Source organism: Mobula birostris, chromosome 6 (assembly GCF_030028105.1).
Source record: "Mobula birostris isolate sMobBir1 chromosome 6, sMobBir1.hap1, whole genome shotgun sequence".
NCBI lineage: Eukaryota > Metazoa > Chordata > Chondrichthyes > Myliobatiformes > Myliobatidae > Mobula > Mobula birostris.
This window is the reverse complement of record NC_092375.1, coordinates 144,898,789-144,919,822: the sequence shown is the minus strand read 5'-3', so window position 1 is coordinate 144,919,822 and position 21,034 is coordinate 144,898,789. Positions and strand designations below refer to the sequence as shown.

The window sequence follows — 21,034 nt, the reverse complement described above, 5'->3', positions numbered from 1 at the left end:
GCTTATCCATTGCTGCCTTTTATATATTGAACCTATTCTCATGGCACTGTGAAAGTTTTATTATCTATCACTTAGCATGCTAAACAGATCTTTAATTATTTTAATCAGGATGCCTCAAAATTAAGCCACCACTCAAGTCAAGAGCCTAGGTCCTTCAGGCAAGATCTACACCTTCCTTTAATGTAAGTCCATTACTGCACATGGTACTTTAACAAATGTCTTACTGTGGGTTTTATATGAGCTTTTGTACCTTTATCATTTGTTTAAAAAAAAAGCGTATAGATTTCCATTTACTCAATTAGCGATCCTGCCTTTATTGTGCAGTGAACCTACACATTAATTCTCTAGTTTTCCTCATTACTCAGTCTACTTCTGCTTAAGTTACCTCTAGATTTACTTTACCCAACATGCCCTTTGGTTGCAGATGTTTAATTCCACCTGATGCATTTTACTTTGTGACTCCATCTTCCCATTCCACTAGGTCGTTCCTTGATCTGTAAAGGATTAACTGCATCTCTTGTATCTCAGTGCTCAATCTAGCCCTATATACACTTTCTAAATGGCACAGTGTAAAGACTGGATCCTATGACTCTTAGCCAGAATGCAAAGCAAAAGCAACCTTTAACTCTTTCTATAATTTCTTCCTTCACATCCAGTTTGGTGGTCATTTAATTCTATTAAACTTCCTTTTCCATATGGTTTCTTGTCAAAGGATTTCTGAGAGTCCATATTTTCTCAATCTTTTATGTTACCTCCTCAAAGACATCTGAGGTTTTTGTTTGAAATCCATATTGCCTATTTATAAAGCTTTTTCTTCCATCTATGTGTATGGTAATTAAGGACTCTACAATTTTCTTTCTCACAGATGTCAAACTGTCTTGTAGTAAAATGGATTAATCCTTTTTGAACGTGATTACTTCATAGGCCACTCTCCAGTCCTCTGCCAAGCAATTTGCATTCAATGGTCTTTAAGTATAATCTCTAGAGCCTTGACAATTTTCTCCTGCTTCTCTTACAGGGTCGTGGAATGCTTCCTGTTGGGTTCTGATGCTTTCCTTTAATAGAGACATTTCTAAACATTTAATTCCCAAGTGACATTTTGGAGACACTCACATCATGCAAGCTACTCTCTCCCGAGCATTATCCTGCCTCTTTTCTTTAAGAAATGGCATTTTTTTTTAACATGCAATTGAGTTAAAGCTGTAAGTGGAGAGTTTAGCTTATAAGACAATTAGACTTTTACAGTGCCAAAACTAAGGAAATTGTATTAATTACAGATCATTTTGTACACCAAAGTACTCATAAACTAACCGGTAGAGAAGCAATTATTGGAAGAAAAGGTGTTTTGCAAATTTATATAAAAGATTGAGAACTAATTTTGAACTCATCTTCTCTGAGTCTCCAACTGTTAACAGTGGTAGCTCTCTGGGACATTTTTTCTATAGCAGTGTGTCTAACTCTGTGGTGTTTCCGTTTGTCTTCCTACACACTTTGCATACCTCTAGCAGCCATTTTACTGCTGGGAATATACATAATTCTAGTTTGTGTACTCCTAAATTTCTGTACAATTTGTCTCTTGGCTTGGGGCCTTGTGATAATCTAAGTGTCCAGCCATTAACTTGTCTCTTTCCGGAGCCCCTTGGTTGTTCTCATTGTTTTATGCCTTTCCGATATCAGATTCAGAATCAGGTTTATCATCACTGATATATGGTGTGTCATTTGTTGTTTTGTGCAGCACAAGACAAAAATTACAATAAGTTATAAAAACTAAATAGTACATTAGAGAAGTACGGAGGTAGTTGTGGACCAGTCAGAAATATAATGGCGGAGGAGAAGCAACTATTCCTAAAATGTTGAGTGTGGATCTTCAGGCTGCTGTGCCTCCTGCCCGATGGTAATAATGAATAGAGGGCAGGCCCCTGATGGTGAGGGTTCTTAATGATGGATACCACTTTCTTGAAGTAGGGTTGTAATTGTGTGGTAATAATGGTATTCTCTGTTAAGCCAGGTGATAATATCTAGAAATCAAACTGTCAGCTTTTTGGGTAACTCACAAGTGTCTTCATGAAGTACATCTCCGTTGGTTACTTGGGAATTAATTTTTTGGTAAACTATCCCTTAGATAATGAATGGCTACTGAATAGATGCTTTTTAGGAAGTTGATTTCCCAAAATAGTGAATGGGATACTTTTCCCATCTCGGTAAAATTCCTCATTACAACATTATTTCCCATTACGCAATTAATCTCCAGCTCTAATCTGCTTATGTTTCTAATTTTATTTATTATGGCTTTATATCTCTTTTAGGCATTATTGTCTCTTATTCTATGGAGCTCCTTTTCTTTGTGTTTCTCTACCTGTTAACTGTTTTCTGGGCTATTCTGGAATTCATTTCTTCCTTTCCCCTGTAATTTATCCAGCTGTCTCACTGTGTTTGGTTTTAAACTCTCACAACTATTTTGCTTAGATGCAGCCTACGTTCTGATATTGAAAATGATCTTCTTTGAGGAATTGCAATAATATGTATTGTGTCTTTAAAGTGTTACTGATTGCTTCATAGCATCAAACAAAATGATCTGCATAAGAAGATACCACGAAAATAACACGTCCCAGGGTTTTAAGGTTTTGAACAAGCATCAAAAAGGAGGAAACAGATAGCAAAGCAGAAACATTTTTTGCAAAGTAATTCTAGGGGCTTGGAAGGCAGTTTTGACTCCTGAGCTTACTTCTACCTATAGTTGATCTGGTACTTGCTGGAACATTTTCGTTGGTTTCTTCTTTGTTCATGCCTCTGCTGCCTTTGCTTATGATCTATGGTCTGTGATCTCACTCATCCTCGGCTAACAGACTGTTACTTTAGCTCTTCAAAGACTTAAATGTGAGAAGTTAAAATATTTGATCAGCTCAGTCCATTATAACTTGTGGACAAATATCCTTATATCTCTGAAAATCAGGTCACTTTAGTTGCTTAGTTCATTTTTATTGAAAGTAATGGTCGAAGAACAGTTTAAACTTCATTCTTTGTCTCCTTCCCTCGCTCCGAATCGTGCAGTTCAAATGCCACATCATAACAAATTTCTGGTAGTCTTCTGGCTGTAAGATTATAATATTTCTTACTATGTTGTTTGTTTCATGCTTGGTATCCTAATTATGTTTTGAATTATTGAGAATGCTTGTACACTCAGCCAATTTGCAAGTTGTGTGCAATGATCCTCCATAAGAGGATAAGACATTGCTACAAACAGTAAAGTCATGGCTGATCTTCTAACTCAATAATCACCTGTTCTCAATTTCTTTAAAAAAAACTGTCCGAAGCCAGCTTGCATAAGCACAAAGCATTTGCAAACACGAGGAAATCTGAAGATGCTGGAAATTCAAGCACCACACACAAAATGCTGGTGGAACGCAGCAGGCCAGGCAGCATCTATAGGAAGAAGTACAGTCGACGTTTTGGGCCGAGACGCTTTGTCAGGACTAACTGAAAGAAGAGGTAGTAAGAGATTTGAAAGTGGGAAGGGGGGAGGAGATCCAAAATGATAGGAGAAGACAAGAGGGGGAAGGATGAAGCTAAGAGCTGGAAAGTTGATTGGCAAAAGGGATACAAGGCTGGAGAAGGGAGAGGATCATGGGTTGGGAGGTCTAGGGAGAAAGAAAGGGGGAGAGGAGCACCAGAGGAAGATGGAGAGCAGGCAGGGAGTTATTGTGAGAGGGACAGAGAGAGGGAAAAAGGAAATAAATAAAGGGTGGGGTAAGAAGGGGAGGAGGGACATTAATAGAATGTTCATGCCACCAGGTTGGAGGCTACCTAGATGGAATATAAGGTGTTGTTCCTCCAACCTTGAGTGTGGCTTCATCTTGACAGTAGAGGAGGCCGTGGATAGACATGTCAGAATGGGAATGGGATGTGGAATTAAAATGTGTGGCCACTGGGAGATCCTGCTTTCTCTGGCAGACAGAGCGTAGGTGTTCAGCGAAATGGTCTCCCAGTCTGCGTCGGCTCTTGCCAATATATACGTTTGTAGAAGGTAGCACCAGGAGCACCGGATGCAGTATATCACCCCAGCCAACTCACAGGTGAAGTGTCGCCTCACCTGGAAGGACAGTCTGGGGCCCTGAATGGTGGTGAGGGGGGAAGTGTAAGGGCAGGTGTAGCACTTGTCCGGTTACATGGGGATCTCCCATCTACCGCCACCAACCTCATAGTTCCCACACCCCACACTTCCCATTTCTACCTCCTACCCAAGATACACAAACCTGCCTGCCCAGGTAGACCCATTGTCTCAGCTTGCTCCTGCCCCACCGAACTCATTTCTGCATACCTTGACACTGTTTTATCCCCCCTTGTTCAATCCCTTCCCACCTATGTTCATGACACTTATCATGCTCTGAATTTTTTCAATGATTTTAAGTTCCCTGGCCCTCACCGCCTTAGTTTCACCATGGATATCCAGTCCCTATATACCTCCGTCCCCCACCAGGAAGGTCCCAAAGCTCTCCACTTCTTTTTGGATTCCAGACCTAACCAGCTCCCCTCTACCACCACTCTCCTCCATCTAGCGGAATTAGTCCTTACTCTTAATAATTTCTCCTTTGGCTCCTCCCACTTCCTCCAAACTAAAGGTGTAGCCATGAGCACCCGTATGGGTTCCAGCTATGTCTGCCTTTTTATTGGCTTTGTGGAACCATCCCTCACTTTTCCTTTGCTACATCGATGACTGCATCGGCACTGCTTCCTGCATGCATGCTGAGCTCATTGACTTTATTAACTTTGCCTCCAACTTTCACCCTGCCCTCAAATTTAACTGGTCCCTTTTCAACACCTCTCTTCCCTTTCTAGATCTTTCTGTCTCTATCTCTGGAGACAGCTTATCTACTGATGTCTACTATAAACCTATGACTCTCACAGCTACCTGGACTATTCCTCTTCCCACGCTGTCTCTTGCAAAAATGCTATCCCCTTCTCGCAATTCCTCCGTCTCCGTCGCATCTGCTCTCAGGATGAGGCTTTTCATTCCAGGATGAAGGAGTTGTCTTCCTTTTTTAAAGAAAGGGGCTTCCCTTCCTCCACCATCAACTCTGCTCTCAAACGCATCTCTCCCATTTCATGCACATCTGCTCTCACCCCATCCTCCCGCCACTCCACTAGGAATAGGGTTCCCCTTGTCCTCACCTACCACCCCACCAGCCTCCGGGTCCAACATATAAATCTCCGTAACTTCCGCCACCTCCAACGGGATCCCACCACCAAACACATCTTTCCCTCTCCCCCCCCCTTTCTGCTTTCTGCAGGGATCACTCCCTACGCGACTCCCTTGTCCATTCGATCCCCCCCCATCCCTCCCCACTGATCTCCCTCCCAGCACTTATCCTTGTAAGCGGAACAAGTGCTACACCTGCCCTTACACTTGCCCCTCACCACCATTCAGGGTCCCAGACTGTCCTTCCAGGTGAGCCGACACTTCACCTGTGAGTCGGCTGGGGTGATATACTGCGTCTGGTGCTCCTGATGCGGCCTTCTATATATTGGTAAGACCCGACACAGACTGGGAAATCATTTCGCTGAACACCTACCCTCTGTCTGCCAGAGAAAGCAGAATCTCCCAGTGGCCACACATTTTAATTCCACGTCCCATTCCCATTCTGATATGTCAATCCATGGCCTCCTCTACTGTCAAGATGAAGCCACACTCAGGTTGAAGGAACAACACCTTATATTCCGTCTGGGTAGCCTCCAACCTGATGGCATGAACGTTGATTTCTCTAACTCCTATTAATGCCCCACCCTCCCCTCGTACCCCATCCCTTATTTATTTGTTTGTTTGTTTGTTCATTCATTCATTCCTTTTTTCTTTCTCTATCCCCCTCACAATAACTTCTTGCCTGCTTTCCATTTTCCTCTGGTGCCCCCTCCCCCCTTCTTTCTCTCTAGGCCTCCCGTATAATGATCCTCTCCCATTCTCCAGCCTTGTATCCCTTTTGCCAATCAACTTTCCAGCTCTTAGCTTTATCCCTCCCCCTCTTGTCTTCTCTTATCATTTCGGATCTCCCCCTTCCCCTTCCACTTTCAAATCTCTTAATAGCTCTTCTTTCAGTTAGTCCTGACAAAGGGTTTTGGCTCGAAACATTGACTGTACTTCTTCCTATAGATTCTGCCTGGCCTACTGCGTTCCACCTTAATTGAGACACCTGTGTGTAGTGTCTGCTCCTTCCTATCATCAAGTTATCGCAGCATGTCTCCTTCATTCATTTAATATTTTGCTCATGGATGTCCAAACAACACCATTCCATGTCTCTGCAAATGGTTCATGCACCTCTCTCAGACAGGAGCTTGCTCAGATAGATACTGATTCCCAGAAAGCTTTGTATTTCACACTGTACATTGGATCTATACTCCTTTCTGTATTGAGCTTTGATGGATTTAGTCCATTTAGAACATAAAGTTTGAAGGAGACATCCTTCAATTTCAACTTTTTTTCTCTCTTTTTATTCCCAATCATACCTCCCTGCATTTACTCATCAGTGTTCTCATCTCTAATTCTGTGTCTCCCATTGTTTACCCTTCTCCAGAGATGACTTGTGTTATCTGATATGGCATTTATAACACTTTGAATGAGGTTCTGAAGAAGTAGCAAAGGTAGTTTGCAACCCCTACAAGGACAGCAAGCTGTCTTTTCTGAAATTCCTCTCAATTCCAAATAGCGTTCTTCCCAAATGATATATAGATTCCAGTTCCTGCCGCAGAATTTAACTCACCTGGCAGCAGGTGTATTGTTTGCAACTGGTATCTGAACCTGACTCTGACTGAATTCTTGGATAATTCATCTACTTTTTATACTTTCCATGACTACTCCTCTGTACTACTTGTGGAAGTGATTTTACAATTCAACTAACATGTGCTTTACCCCTCAAACAGTACATTGTTTTGTCAGCCATTCTGGTTGTCATCCACAATATTTGCAATGTCTAAGCAACGTTGGCTGCTCTATCCCTATTCTGCTTTTGTCTTCCACTTCACCACATGCATGTCTGTCTTTTACCCATCCACCATTTATTTCTTGGATTTAAACAGCTGCGTATATCTCTAAGTACTTTTCTAAAATCAACAGTGTCTTACATTGTAGCCACTCTTGTTCTCAACTCCTGGATTCCACAAATACCTTGGTCACTGCTGAACAAATTCAAATGTTTGTACTTCAAATCTGCAAAATTGCAATTATCTCCTTACAATCTTTGCTCTGTTAAGAAAGTATTCAAGGATTCTTTCTGCCCCAAATTCCATGCATGCAAGGATTAGTAACAATCAACTACTTCATTTCTATGACGGGGTTTCAGCATGCTTATAGTGCATATGAGTTGTGGTCCATAATTTGGTTTCATTGGATGATAACATTCTTGCCCTCGATTCCCCTCATGACCAATGAGATACAAAAACATCTTCACTTCCATCTGTTCCAGTTGGTCTGCTGTAGTTATCTCAATAAACATTATGAACTCCTTTTTTTCATGTGTTTGTATAGTAGTTTACTATCTCAACGGGCTCTCACAATTTGTTGACTCTTGGTATATATCCACATATTATCTGGTTTGATGGCTCATACCTGGTCTTTAATAGTTGGATTCAGACACTTGTGTTTGAAGTTCATAAGTTGATAATTTCAGCAAGCAGTCTTTCCAGCACTGCATGTCTGTATCTTTCTGTAAGATTCTTGAATATCAGTCAAGAATGGAATCTTAACACCTGGCTCCTAGTACTTGACCAGGTAACTTCAGATGTTAAAGATCTGTGTGAACCAACTGGCTGAAGTATTTTATGGATATATTTAACCTCTCACTTCTGCTGTCTTGAGATTCTGACTTGCTACAAAAAGGCATTACCAATGCCCGAGAAGAATGTGGTGATCTGCCTAAAGACAACCACCCGGTAGCTCCTAATTCAACCGTAGTAAAGTGTTTTGAGAGGATGGTTATGGCGCTAATCTACTCTTGCTTCAAGGATACCCTAGATCCACTTAAATTTGCCTTCCGCCACAACAGGTCAACAGTGGATGTGATTTCTCAGTCTCTTCACTCTGCTCGGACCATCTGGTCAACAGGAACTTGTACGTTAGGCTACTGTTCATCGACTACCACATTACTTTCAACACAGTCATCCCATCCAAAGTCGTCATCATGCTTCAAGACCCAGGCCTCTGTACCTCCCTCTGCAACTGTAGACTCGACTCTCTCATCGGCAGAGAACGATTTCTCCTCCTTGCTGATCATCAACACAGGTACTGTTCAAGGTTGTATGCTTAGCTCCTGCTCTGCCACCTATGCACACATGACATAGTGGCTAAGTACAGCTCCAATGCCATTATCAAACTCGATGACATTACTTTAGTGTGACAGACACTAAAAGTGATGAGTCAGCTTACCACAGCGAGATAGGACACTTAACTGAGCGGTGCCTGAACATCAACCTCTCGCTCATTTTTGGCAAAACTGATGAGTTATTAGTTGATGTCAGTAAGGTGACAGAGGATAAACATGAATCAGTCTACATTGGGGACTTGGTGGTCAGCAGAGAGAGTCAGCAGCTTTAACTTCCTGGTTGTTACCATTTCAGATGACCTGTTCTGGACCCAGCACGTGGACACAATCATAAAGAAAGCATGTCAGTGTTTTAACTTCAGAGTTTAAGGGGTTTGTTTTGTTACTAAACATTCTAACAAACTTTTACAGGTGTACTGTTGAAAGTATCATGACTGGTTGCATTATGGTCGGGAATTTTACATAAGGATACTGATTGTAAACTGTGAGCTCAGTGTTCGCCGTGCACAGGAACATAAGAAGCTGCAGAGGGTAGTAGACTCACCAGTACATCACGGGCATTTTCCTCCCCACTGTGGAATATCAACGGAGGGAACGGTCTCAAGAAGGCAACGTCTATCATCAGAGATCATTATCCTCTGGGCCAGGGGTCCCCAACCTTTTTTGCACTGTGGACCAGTTTAATATTGACAATATTCTTGCGGACCAGCTGACCGGGGTGAGGGGGGGGGGTGTTCAAGAAGGGTTAAGCTTGCCTCAATGTGTCTTTTCCAATTAGGATTGCCAACTTTCTCACTCCCAAATATGGGACAAAAGTAGCAGTCAAATCCTGAGACACTTTACCCCAGGAAAGACTACCGTGACCATGAAGCCTTGCGCGGGCAGCTGTGTGCGCATGCGCATACGTGCCGATTTTTTCCTTACAAATCAGTTCTGCCTTCATCTCAAACACAAGGAAATCTGCAGATGCTGGAAATTCAAGCAACACACATAAAAGTTGCAGGTGAACGCAGCAGGCCAGGCAGCATCCCTAGGAAGAGGTACAGTCGACATTTTGGGCCGAGACTTGACGAAGGGTCTCGGCCTGAAATATCGACTGTACCTCTTCTTAGAGATGCTGCCTTTGCCTTCATCTTCCTGACTATACTGTACATACGTTACTTCTACTTTATATAGGCTGTGTATTTATCATATCATTCCTGCTTTTACTAAGTTTTCTAATGACTCTGCCATAGTTGGATGCATCAGCAAGGGAGATGAGGTTGAGTACAGGGCTACGGTAGGAAACTTTGTCACATGGTGTGAGCAGAATTATCTGCAGCTTAATGTGAAAAATACTAAGGAGCTGGTAGTAGACCTGAGGAGAGCTAAGGTACCGGCGACCCCTGTTTCCATCCAGTGTGGACATGGTGGAGGATTACAAATACCTGGGGATATGAATTGACAATAAACTGGACTGGTCAAAGAACACTGAGGCCGTCTACAAGAAGGGTCAGAGCCGTCTCTATTTCCTGAGGAGACTGAGGTCCTCTAACGTCTGCCAGACGATGCTGAAGATGTTCTATGAGTCTGTGGTGGCCAGTGGTATCATGTTTGCTGTTGTGTGCTGGGGCAGCAGGCTGAGGGTAGCAGACACCAACAGAATCAACAAACTCATTCATAAGGCCAGTGATGTTGTGCGGATGGAACTGGACTCTCTGACGGTGGTGTCTGAAAAGAGGATGCTGTCCAAGTTGCATGCCATCTTGGTCAATGTCTCCCATCCACTACATAATGTGCTGGTTGGGCACAGGAGTACATTCAGCCAGAGACTCATTCCACCGAGATGCAACACAGAGCGTCATAGGAAGTCATTCCTGCCTGTGGCCATCAAACTTTACAGCTCCTCCCTTGGAGGGTCAGACATCCTGAGCCAATAGGCTGGTCCTGGGCTTATTCCCTGGCATAATTTACATATTACTATTTAACTATTTATGGTTTTATTATTACTATTTAATTATTTATGGTGCAACTGTAACAAAAACCAATTTCCCCCCGGATCAATAAAGTATGACTATGACTATATGTTAGTGTTATTTATTTTCGGTTTTATGTGTTATTTGGTATGATTTGTTAGGTTATTTTTTGGGTCTGGGAATGCTCAAAAAATTTTCCCATATAAGTTCATGGTAATTGCTTCTTCGCTTCACGCCATTTCGGCACGAAAGGTTTCGTAGGAACACTCTACCTTAACCGGGGAAATACGGGACAAGGGCGGTCCCGTGTGGGACAAACCAATTTAGCCCAATATACGGGATGTCCTGGCAAATATGGGACAGTTGGCAACCCTATGTTCAAGTTCAACAGTGCGTGACAGGGAATGAGGAAAGGTGCAGCTGACTCACATCGTTTCCTCACGGCCCGCTAACACATGCTTTGCGGCCTGGTGGTTGGGGACTGCTGCTCTGGGCCATGCCATCTTTTCATTGCTATTACTGAGGAGGAAGTACAGAAGACTGAAGTCTCACACCACTGAGCTCAAGAACACCTACTTCCCTTCAATCACCTGGTTCTTAAACCAACTAGTAAAACCCTAATCACTACAGTTGAGCAACACTATGACCACTTCACACTAAAATTGATTTTTTTGTTCTGTGTGTTCTTGCAAACATTGTGTATGAATTATGTCTAACTTATGTTATTCTTGTGAATGTTGTTTATATGATGCTGTGTGCCTGTGATGCTGCTGCAAGTACGTTGTTAATTGCACCTGTATTTACATGTGCTTGCGCGTAAGTCAATTAACTGGACTTTTGATTTTAATTACCAGGGTACTTAAGAACAACTTAACATCAAGGCACATTCTGACTGTGGCTGCCTGTAAAGAGATGCTATTTACAAATTCCATTCTGAGCAATATTGTTACAGCCTAGGATGCTGCTGGTCCCATGATCTATTTTTAACAGCAGTGTAGCCTTAACACTGCTCTGATCACCTTTCACTATTACATATGATATATCTAGCAAACTCTTTTGTATGTAAATGTAGTTGACTATAATTTGGCATTCTGAGAGCCTGTCACATAAATTGAGTTAACTTTCTTGCTTGTCGTAATACACATTATTCACATTAATTTTTGGATGCAGTCATAAGTTTCTCCAAATACCTGGAAATTATTATCAAACAGCAAAGCAGTCTGTGATTGGAATGTGCCTGCGAACAACAAATGGCTAGATTTCTTCTACACTGTAATATGTCAAAGTTTTCCTCTCCCTGGTGATGACACTGATTTTTTTCTTTAGAGAAAATAGAAACTAGTTTCATGTCATTTTATTTTTCAAACACAGTAATTTAACTTCAAACTATGCAATGTCAGAATTAAAGTGAAGGGCATAGTTGTCTGGTTGAGTTTTTATTTAGTCTTGAATATAAAAATAACTCTTGCAGAAGCAATACAAACTGACCAAATGTTTAAACCTAGAACCCCACATGCTGATTTGGTTGGAACAATCTGTTTGCCAATAGCTAGTATTATCGAGGGACCAGGATATAGCCCAGTTTCTTGGCAGATACAGTTAGTAGGCTTGGAATGCATTTCCCTCTTGTCCTTTGTGATTTTTTTTCTCTGTAATCTCCCTTCATTGTGCAAGTTGTTAATGTTGACTTTTTTTCCACAGTTTGGAACTTGTCAGAATGACTTGCTACTCCATTTTCTTTCTTATTTTTATCGGTCTGACAGGGGAGTTTTCATGTCATTGTGCTGATGTAATTCTGGATCCAATAGTTCCCACTGCTAAATGAAACATTCTTTATTTTGCCTCCCTGGTCTCGTTTACTGTAATTGGTCATTGAACAGTGCTGGCCGTGTGTTGTTACAAAATGGGTAGTCTCTAGAAAAGAAACATTCAAGAAAGGACAAATAATCTGTTGGAGGAACTCGGTGGATCGAGCTGCAGTTGGGGAAAAGGACTCATTGATGTTTCTGGTTGAAACCCTGCATTGGGACTGAGTGAGGAGATAGCTGGTGTTAGGGTGGAGAGGGAGAGTGGAGAAGCACAGCCCCGAGATTATTGGTAGACTGAAGAGTGCTGAGTGATGCTGGGCAGATTGAGCCGGATAAGAGACGTAGCGTGTTAGAGTTGAGAGACACAGATAGGTGAGTGATAAATTGAGCAAGACAGAAAAAATGAGAAAGGTAAGATGGAATCAGGTGAGGGAGGAGAGGGGTGAAGTTGGAGAGCTTTTGGAGAGTGATTAGTTGAAACAGGCGATCAGTGTTGGGATCTGGTAAGGAAGATGATAACTGGTGCCATTAAGAGAGAGCTGAAAGGCAATTAGAACCAGTGAAAGATGGAAAATAAGTTGTGGTGGGTGAAATGTGTGGTTAGAACCAGGCAATGGGAGGTGATGGGAGTTCTAGAAGAGATGTGGGAAAAGGGTAAAATATGTGAGGACCGGTAGACAATCAAATGGGGGGAGTCGGAGAGGGGACAAGAATAAAAGTGCAGGATTACCTGGAATTCAATGTTCATACATTTGGGCTGTTGAATATTGAGGGATTGTTCCTCTATTTTGCATTGGGTAGTGGAGAAGAGAGGGTGGAGAAGTCAATGTGGCAGCGGAATGGGGAATGAAAATGGTATGCAACTAGGAACTTGCAATGGGCATTATGAACTGAGTGCAAGTGCTCTGTTAATTGGCTTGCCTTGCTGCGTTTTGTTTCACTGATGTGGAGGAGGCCACATCAAGAGTACTAAATGCAGTACAATTGTATGTAATTTTTGGCTGAGCACACCTCTTGTATTAAATTTGCCGCTTCTAATTCCTATTGAGAATAAATTCTTTTCATCAGTTATTTGGCTCCAGAATTCATTTTTACTATTTCTATTGCAGCTTCACTTATTTTTAACTTAACACTTCCATTGCAAGGCCAGCATAGTTCGATGTTTTAAAGATGTTAGCTGCTGATTTGGGATTATTTTACGTGGGGGATTGCTGCAGTATCAGCTGTTGAACACATTTAAATTGAAGTATTTGTGGAGCGTTTGTAACATCTATGTTATGTATTTGTATATATATTTTGACCCTTACAGGTTGTTGTCAGGCTTCCCTGTGTGTTATGTACTGAACATAATGTGAGAGGGCATTCTGGGTAGATGATTTAAAGCAAAATAAACAGCACAACTTTGTTCCTCAGCTTTCCGTCTTTCATGTATGTTATTCATGGACACCTGGCTTCCCAATACCACAAACGTGACGAGGTGACAAGTCCTCATGTGATATTAATTGTTTTGTTCCCTTTGGCAAGAAAAGTCTGTGTGCAGTGCTGGTGGTGTACCACCGTATAATTTGAATGAGCAAACGGAAACGGCTGCAGGAAGCATGGTGAGTGAAGAATCCGAGGGTCGAGAATGAGAATGGGATGGTTAAATAAAACAAGAGAGAGAGAGAGATAGAAAGAGAGAGACGGGTAAGACTCATTAACTTCTGTGGATCGTGACTATGTTTGAAAATGGCGACAATGTTTGGAAGTATGGGGCTGTGGGATGAAAAGGCAGGACAATGGAGTTCATGTACTGAAAGATTTGAATAGCTTACACTGGCAAAAACATAAAATAATACACAGTCTAGTACAACTTATTAATCCTTCTGATAAGCCTTTTGGGGACATAGTTAAAGTCTTAAAGGACCACAATTCATCTAAACTTCTGATTATTGCTGAGAAGTGTAGATTTCATAAGAGGAATCAAGAGGAAGGTGATTCTATTTCACAGCTTGTGGCAGTGCTGAAACAATTGTGATTTTGGGCAGTCGCTGAATGACATGTTATGTGATAGACTCGTATGCTTAGAGAAGACAGACTAACATTACAGAAGGCAATTGAGATTCGTACAGCTATGGAGATGGCAGATTAAGAAGCACAGCTATTAAGCGCATCTTCCCAAGTTCATAAAGTTTCTACTAACTTTTAGAATAAAACACCTGTTACCGTTGTGGCAAAGCAGGGCATTCAACAAGAGTGCTGGTATAAAGGTCCAGAAGGACAAGTGGGAGTTCTTATGACCTTTGATTGAATAGTTGGTCCATGTGATCGACAGCTCAGGGCTTCACAAGGCACCATCAAAAGTGATGGCAATCGTGGAGGGTCCATCACCATAAAGGTAAGTAATTTAAGATATTTCTTAGAACTACTAACATACCATGCAAAGTTTATTCTTAACCTACTTGGCATGCTGAAACCACTTTATGAGCTTTTAAATAAATCAACACATTGGCAGTGGACAGATTGCTCTGAAGTGGCTTTTAAAAAGGCCAAAATAGCTTTGTCACATTCTGAAGCACTCACACAGTTCAACCTGTCATTGCCCAGAAGTTGGCCTGCGACGCATCAACCATCAGGTGAAGAGTGTTCAATCGCTTTCACATCAAGGTCATTAAGCAAGCTGAAAGCCACTATACTTTTGAGCGGGCAGCACTGGCAATTGTAATTGGAGTTAGGAAGTTTCCTCAATTCGCTGTTGGTTGACGATTTGCACTATACTCAGATCATCACCCCGGACATCAATTTTTGGTCCACTTGCGGGCATTCTATCCCTGGCTGGTAGTTGAATGCGATGTTGGCTCTGTTACTATCTGCACATCAGTACAAAATAAAGTGCAGAAGGTCCAAGCACCATTTGAGTTCTGATGGACTGTCCAGACTTTCCTTAGCTGTTCCAGCTCCAGAGCCATCCCTGAAAGAGATCTCTTACTTCAAGGAAGTACCTACAACTCCAATAACTGTGGTGCAAATCTTGAAGCACACATGTACTGACCCTGTTCTATATAAAGTGATAGACATGGTAACTCACAGGTGGAATGAAGAGCCAACCATAGAATTGAAACTTTACCAGGCTAGATGGAAGGAGCTCATAATCCAAGCAGGATGTTTACTGTACGGATGCCATGTTGTCATTCCTCCACCATTAAGAAAGCAAGTGCTTGTCAAGCTAAATGCAGGATACTATGGTGTATTGTGCATGAAAGAAATTGCACGCGGCTACACCTGGTGGCTAGGACTGGATGTAACCACTGAAATTGAAGAAAAGGCCAAAGAATGCATATATTGTCAATGAGTGAGAAATGTTCCTCAGCTTGGTCCTTTGCATCCATAAAAATGGCCTGAAGAACCATGGCAAAGGATTCACATAGATTTTGCAGGACCTGTAGAAGGCCACATGTTCTTGATCATAGTGGACACACAGAACAAAAGGCCCGGGGTTGCCATCATGAAGAGCACTACATCTGAAAAATGCATTGAGAAGCTATGTTCCATTTTCAGCCATTTTGGATTTCCTCAACAGCTTGTAAGAGGGGAAAAAGGGGCCACAACTGCAGTGTGAAGTGTTCAAGGCATCTATGGGAGCAAACAGTATTCAGCACATCAAGTCAGCACCACATCATCATCATCCAGCTACTAATGGCCTTGCTGAACAATTTGTAGAAACAATGAGAAAAGCCATCAAGACTTCACTGGGAAGTGATCCCTCAACCATCATCTCAGCATTTTTCTTACTAACACACTACACACACCTCAAGACACCACCAAAAAGGCTCCCGCCACTGCACTGATGAAGAGACAGCTTTGCACCCAGCTTGATCTGCTTAGATCCCTAAACAGAAAACAGATTGTGCTAAATGAACAGAGAACCCAAGCAGCGAGACGTGCCAAAGTGAGGTACAGAAGTTTCACAGCAGGAGAGTGAGTACTTGCCCAGAACTGCATCTCTGAAATAAAGTGGATACCTGTAACAGTGGTAGCACACGCTGGTCCTATGTCATTCACAGTAGAAACTAGTAACCACAGCATCTGGAGAAGATACTGTTGGCCACTTCTGAGGCTACTAAAAACCAACACAAACTGACCAATCTAGATCCAGTTGTAGAAATGGGACAGGATTCTGAGACGACGACTGCAAGATCTCTGTTAAGATCAAATGACATAGCCAGTGCTCTCCCATCACCTGTGCTTTCTGAGGTGTCCCCACTGACAATGCAGTACCTAAGCCAAGATCTTTACCTACACCACCCAGAGATAAAATGACTTTGCCATCATCCCTAGGTAGCCAGTACCCTCACAGGAACAGATGACCTTCTGACAGATTGAATCTCTCGTGACTAACCCTCAGCACATGGGGCAGAATAATCCCTATGGTTATGTCTGGGAATAGAAGCATTCAACCTCTTTCCTTAGTTCAGAGAGAGAAAATAATGTTTTTTGAATTTAATGTTTACTTCATTGAATGTTAATGTTTAGCAGCTGATCTGTATATGGGAAAGGAGAGAAACCTTTAAAATATGGGGGAAGGGATATATTATTAAGTATTCATGTATATTTTGATCCCTTGGGGTTACTGTCAAGGTTCCCTGCGTGTTACGTGCTGAACATAATGTGAGAAGGCATTTTGAGTAGATGACTTGCAAGCAAAATGGACAGCTGCGCATTTATTCCTCCCTTCTCTGTCTCTTGTGCGCTATTCATGGCTACCCTGCCTCCCAGTAGCACAAACATAACAATCTGACACCATCACAAACTGATTTTATACAGTTAAAGCTCATTAAGTAATCCACTGTGCAAGTAATGTTATTTGTTCTGAACCTAAACAATGTGCCAGTAGATGTAACATGGACTATTCACCAAAAAGAAAAATAAATCACAAGAAATCATACAATGCAATCACTTTCCATTAAAGTTGTGAGTTTTTAGCATTCAACATGTAGTTCTTGCTAAATTGACAAGCAGAAAAGATTAGCTCAAATATTCTGGATGAAAATGTACTTTTTTCTTCTGAAACATCATTTTCAAAAGATGAAAATATCCTATTGCAAGAGAGTGATAATTTCTTAAATGTTACTTCAAAATTTAACCCCTGTGGTGTGATTAATCTGGTTGTTAATTCTTCTTAACCAGAATGGTGACTTGTGGTATTAACAATAAGTCATGGTGCATGCTTATCGTTGAAATCACCTCTAATGAAAGAGCCAACTGGCAGAGTTCACTGTGTGTGAGTGTTTTCTGCTTGTGGACCAATTGAGGTAACAAGCTGGTTAGTCTGGATTTGTGGATCTATTATACAATGGTTATTCATGTGCTAGGAATGTGATACACCACTATTATTGTTAAAGTCGCTTGTACTTCTTTCAGTGAATCAGCCATGGGAAATACATTGGTGCAATTAGCAAATCATCTTCAGTATCATTACCTTCACTTTTAACCATACAGTTTTCTATTCTTCAGCAAGGTAGCTGATGTTTGATTTTCAAACTTTAACATTTTTAGCGTATAGACTACACAGGGCTATGGGAAATAACACGAGATCAATTAGTTTGGTCTCAAAATTCAAAATGTGCAATTTGTCTAATTTCATCATTAATACAACAAGAAAATAATGTGCAAGTTTTGAGTAGATGATTGCTATTTAAGTGTCTGGTGCCACATCCCCTCCCCTTTTATCACGTAAAATGTATCTGGAAAATACATTCATAGGAAATATGACTTTTGGAGGCTGATAAACCCATGAAATGTGTACAATATATGCTCTAACAGTTGTGATAAAAGCTTTGGGGCATTTACAGCTTAGGGGTAGAGAACGATCTACTGAATTTCCCATTTTCCACCTATTTTATACCTTCTCTAACTCTTCATTACATGGGAAGGAAATTAGCTGGATAAGGTGTGGCATTGAACAATTGAGTGCTATGATGTTTATACCCACACTGACAGCCTCACAATATTGGGTTTGCTGGGGTTTCACTTGCATTTAAGCTTTCATGTCAGCTGCTTTTTCCATCACTGTCAATCTATTCCTAATTCAGGGTGTTCACAATTAATAAATAACTAGAAAACAGTAACCTAAATATAATGCACAATAATTCAAGTGCTACACCTGGCCCTATACCTTCTCCCTCACTACCATTCAGGCCCCAAACAGTCCTCCTAGGTGAGGCAATCTGTTGGGGCCATATACTGCGTTTGGTGCTCCCACTGTGGCCTCCTCTATATCGGTAAGACTTGACATGGATTGGGAGACCACTTCGCCGAGCATTTACACTCCATCCGCTTGAACATGCGGGATCTCCCAGTGGCACCCATTTTAATTCCATTTCCCATTCCCATTCCTATATGTCCATCCATGGCCTCCTCCACTGTCGTGATGAGGCCACACTTAGGTTGGAGGAACAACACCTTGTATTCCGTTTGGGTAGCCTCCAACCTGATGGCATGAACATCGATTTCTCAAACTTCCAGTAATGCCCCCCACCACTCCCCTTCACCATTTGCTATCTCCTTGCCCGTCTATTGCCTCCCTCTGGTGCTCCTCTCCCCTCCCCCCCCTTTTTCTTCCTTCCATGGCCTTCTGCCTCTTTCACCAGCCAACTTCCGAGCTCTTTGCTTCGTCCATTCCCCAACAAGTTTCACCTATTGCCTGGTATTTCTCTCTCACCACCTCCTCACCTTTCAAATCTACTCAGCTTTTCTTCTCCAGTCCTGCTGAAGGGTTTTGGCCTGAAACATCGATGTAGATGCTGCCTGGCTTGCTGATTTCCTCCAGGAGTTTGTGTTGCTTGGATTTCCAGCGTCTGCAGAATTTCTCTTGTTTGTGACACAAGAATTCAGTTTGCTTAATGAGGAATCCATGAGACTCCATTTGGAGGCCAGGAGAAGGAAAGAGAAAAAGGAAATTGACTCTGTTTTCCTTGCAAGGGATGTATGTATACAGTGCCTTTAAAAAGTGGTCAGCATCCCACAACTATTTTCACATTTTACCGCCTCATTTTCTAAATTTAAAATATTTTGAAGTAGAATTTTTTGAGATAACCTACAAAATGGTGTGCATCATGTCCAATCAAAAGAAAGATTCCGGAACCAGTCAACAGTTTATTAAAAATTAAAAACCTAAATTGTGAGGCTGGAAAAGTATTCATTCTCATTGTAATTACTATGCTAACTTGCCTTGGGTGCAACACTATATATTACATAACCAACTCACCCAATTTGTGATTGTAGAAAATTGGTGGATCACCTGAATAACTACCCCTTCTCTCTGTAAGGTCCAACAGTATGGAAGATTTTCAACAGACCAAACCAAAATGATGACAAAAGAACATTTAAGACAAATCAGGGAAATGATAATAGAGAAGCGCAAATGCAGGGAAGGGTACAGACCATCTCAAAGGCACTGAACATACCTCGGAGCTCAGTGCATTTAATCATGAAAAAGTGGAACAAAATATGAAACCACAGCCACACTGCCCATCTAAACTTAGTCGTCAGAGAAGTATGGCATTTGTATGAGAGGCTACTGTGATGCCAACAGTCACACAGAGCTGCAGAAATTGGTGCCTGCAACTGGACATGAAGTTCATGGTTCCACAATCTCTATGGCCTTGCACAAAAAGGGTGTTTATAGAAGAGTGGCAAGGAAGATGCCTTGGCTAAAAAAAAAGTATATCCTTGCCCATAAAGACTTTGCAAAGTGTCACTTAGAAGATGCTGTAAAGATGTGGAAGAAGATCTTGTGATCCACTGAGACTAAGGTGGAACTTTTTGGCTTCAACACTAAGTGGCGTAAATCTAATATTGTGCATGAGCCAGGTAAAGTGTGGTGGAGGTAGCATCATGCTATGAAGATGCTTTTTAGAAGCAAGGACTGGAAACCTGGTCAGGATTGTTAGGAAGATGAATGCTGCTAAATACAGAGATATCCTGGATAAAATCCTGCTCACCTCTGCCAGATAGATTAAATTGGGGTGGAAGTTTGTTTTTCTGTAGTACAGTGACCCAAAGCACACTGCCAGAGCAACCTTGGAGTGGCTTCAGATGAACATTAATGTCCTGGAGTCACTTAAGTCCTGACCTTAACCCAATCAAGCATCTTTGGCAAGACCTCAGGATTGCTGTCCACTTGAACAATTTTGCAAGGAAGAATGGCAAATCCTACTCCACCATGTTGTGCAAAGCTAGTAAAGACTTATCCAAAAAGATTGCTGACTGTAATAGCTGCGAGAGGTGGCTCAGCTAAGTATTGAGCATAGGAGGATGAATACTTTTCAACTGCTGCCATTTCAGTTTTTGAATTTTTAGTTTTTCATGCTTACGATTGACCAGCAAAACCTGTGCTCCACTCATGTCAGTTCTCAAATGAATGGGATGACTGTCCTGTCGGTACTTTGCAAAGAACCCAGTTCTTTAATGTTCCAGTTAATAGGAGCATCCCGCCAAATGAATAGACTGTTTGTAGCAGAGTTTTATGTGTGATTTGCTTGCTATTTGAAGAATAGTGAGTTCAAGAACTGAAAAATACTGGCAAGTATTTGTTTAATTTAGGAATTTTTGGGATACTTTTTGAACATGAAGTTTATTGTGTACTGTTCAGTTATATGTTTTAAATTTTATTTGAATTGATTCATGCTGTTATTACTTTAGTACTTGTACATTATCAGCTGCAGGACTTGCCATTTTTCATTTGTGTTCAACAAATTTTTAACCATTTTCCCCAAAGAAGGTCTCTTTCCAAGAAGCTGATGTCATGAATCATTAAGCATTACTTGTTGAAATTGATTCCTAAAGGACTGAGATCTGGTGTACAGATTTGTAAGTTTATTGTAACATATTACAGAATGTAGTATAATTGTGAATCATTTGGCAGTAGCATGTTGGTAGTGTTTTGCACTTTTTAACATCTGTCTGTTGAGTCTGCAACCAT

The 21,034-nt window shown here is 41.5% G+C and overlaps 1 protein-coding gene across 6 annotated transcripts in view; it reads left to right on the top strand.

The window, feature by feature from the left end:
• Positions 1 to 21,034, top strand: part of LOC140199430 (microtubule-associated protein 2-like) — a 316,902-nt gene that overhangs the window by 62,294 nt on the left and 233,574 nt on the right. For 4 of the 6 annotated variants that reach the window (XM_072261527.1, XM_072261526.1, XM_072261528.1 and 1 more), the window contains exon 3: positions 109 to 182. The exons of 1 other annotated variant lie outside the window; for it this stretch is intronic. The gene's annotated coding sequence lies outside the window, so the exon portion shown is untranslated. Of the gene's footprint in view, positions 1 to 108; positions 183 to 8,195; positions 8,270 to 21,034 lie in introns of those variants that run through there. One more of the 6 variants, XM_072261525.1, reaches the window with a different exon arrangement.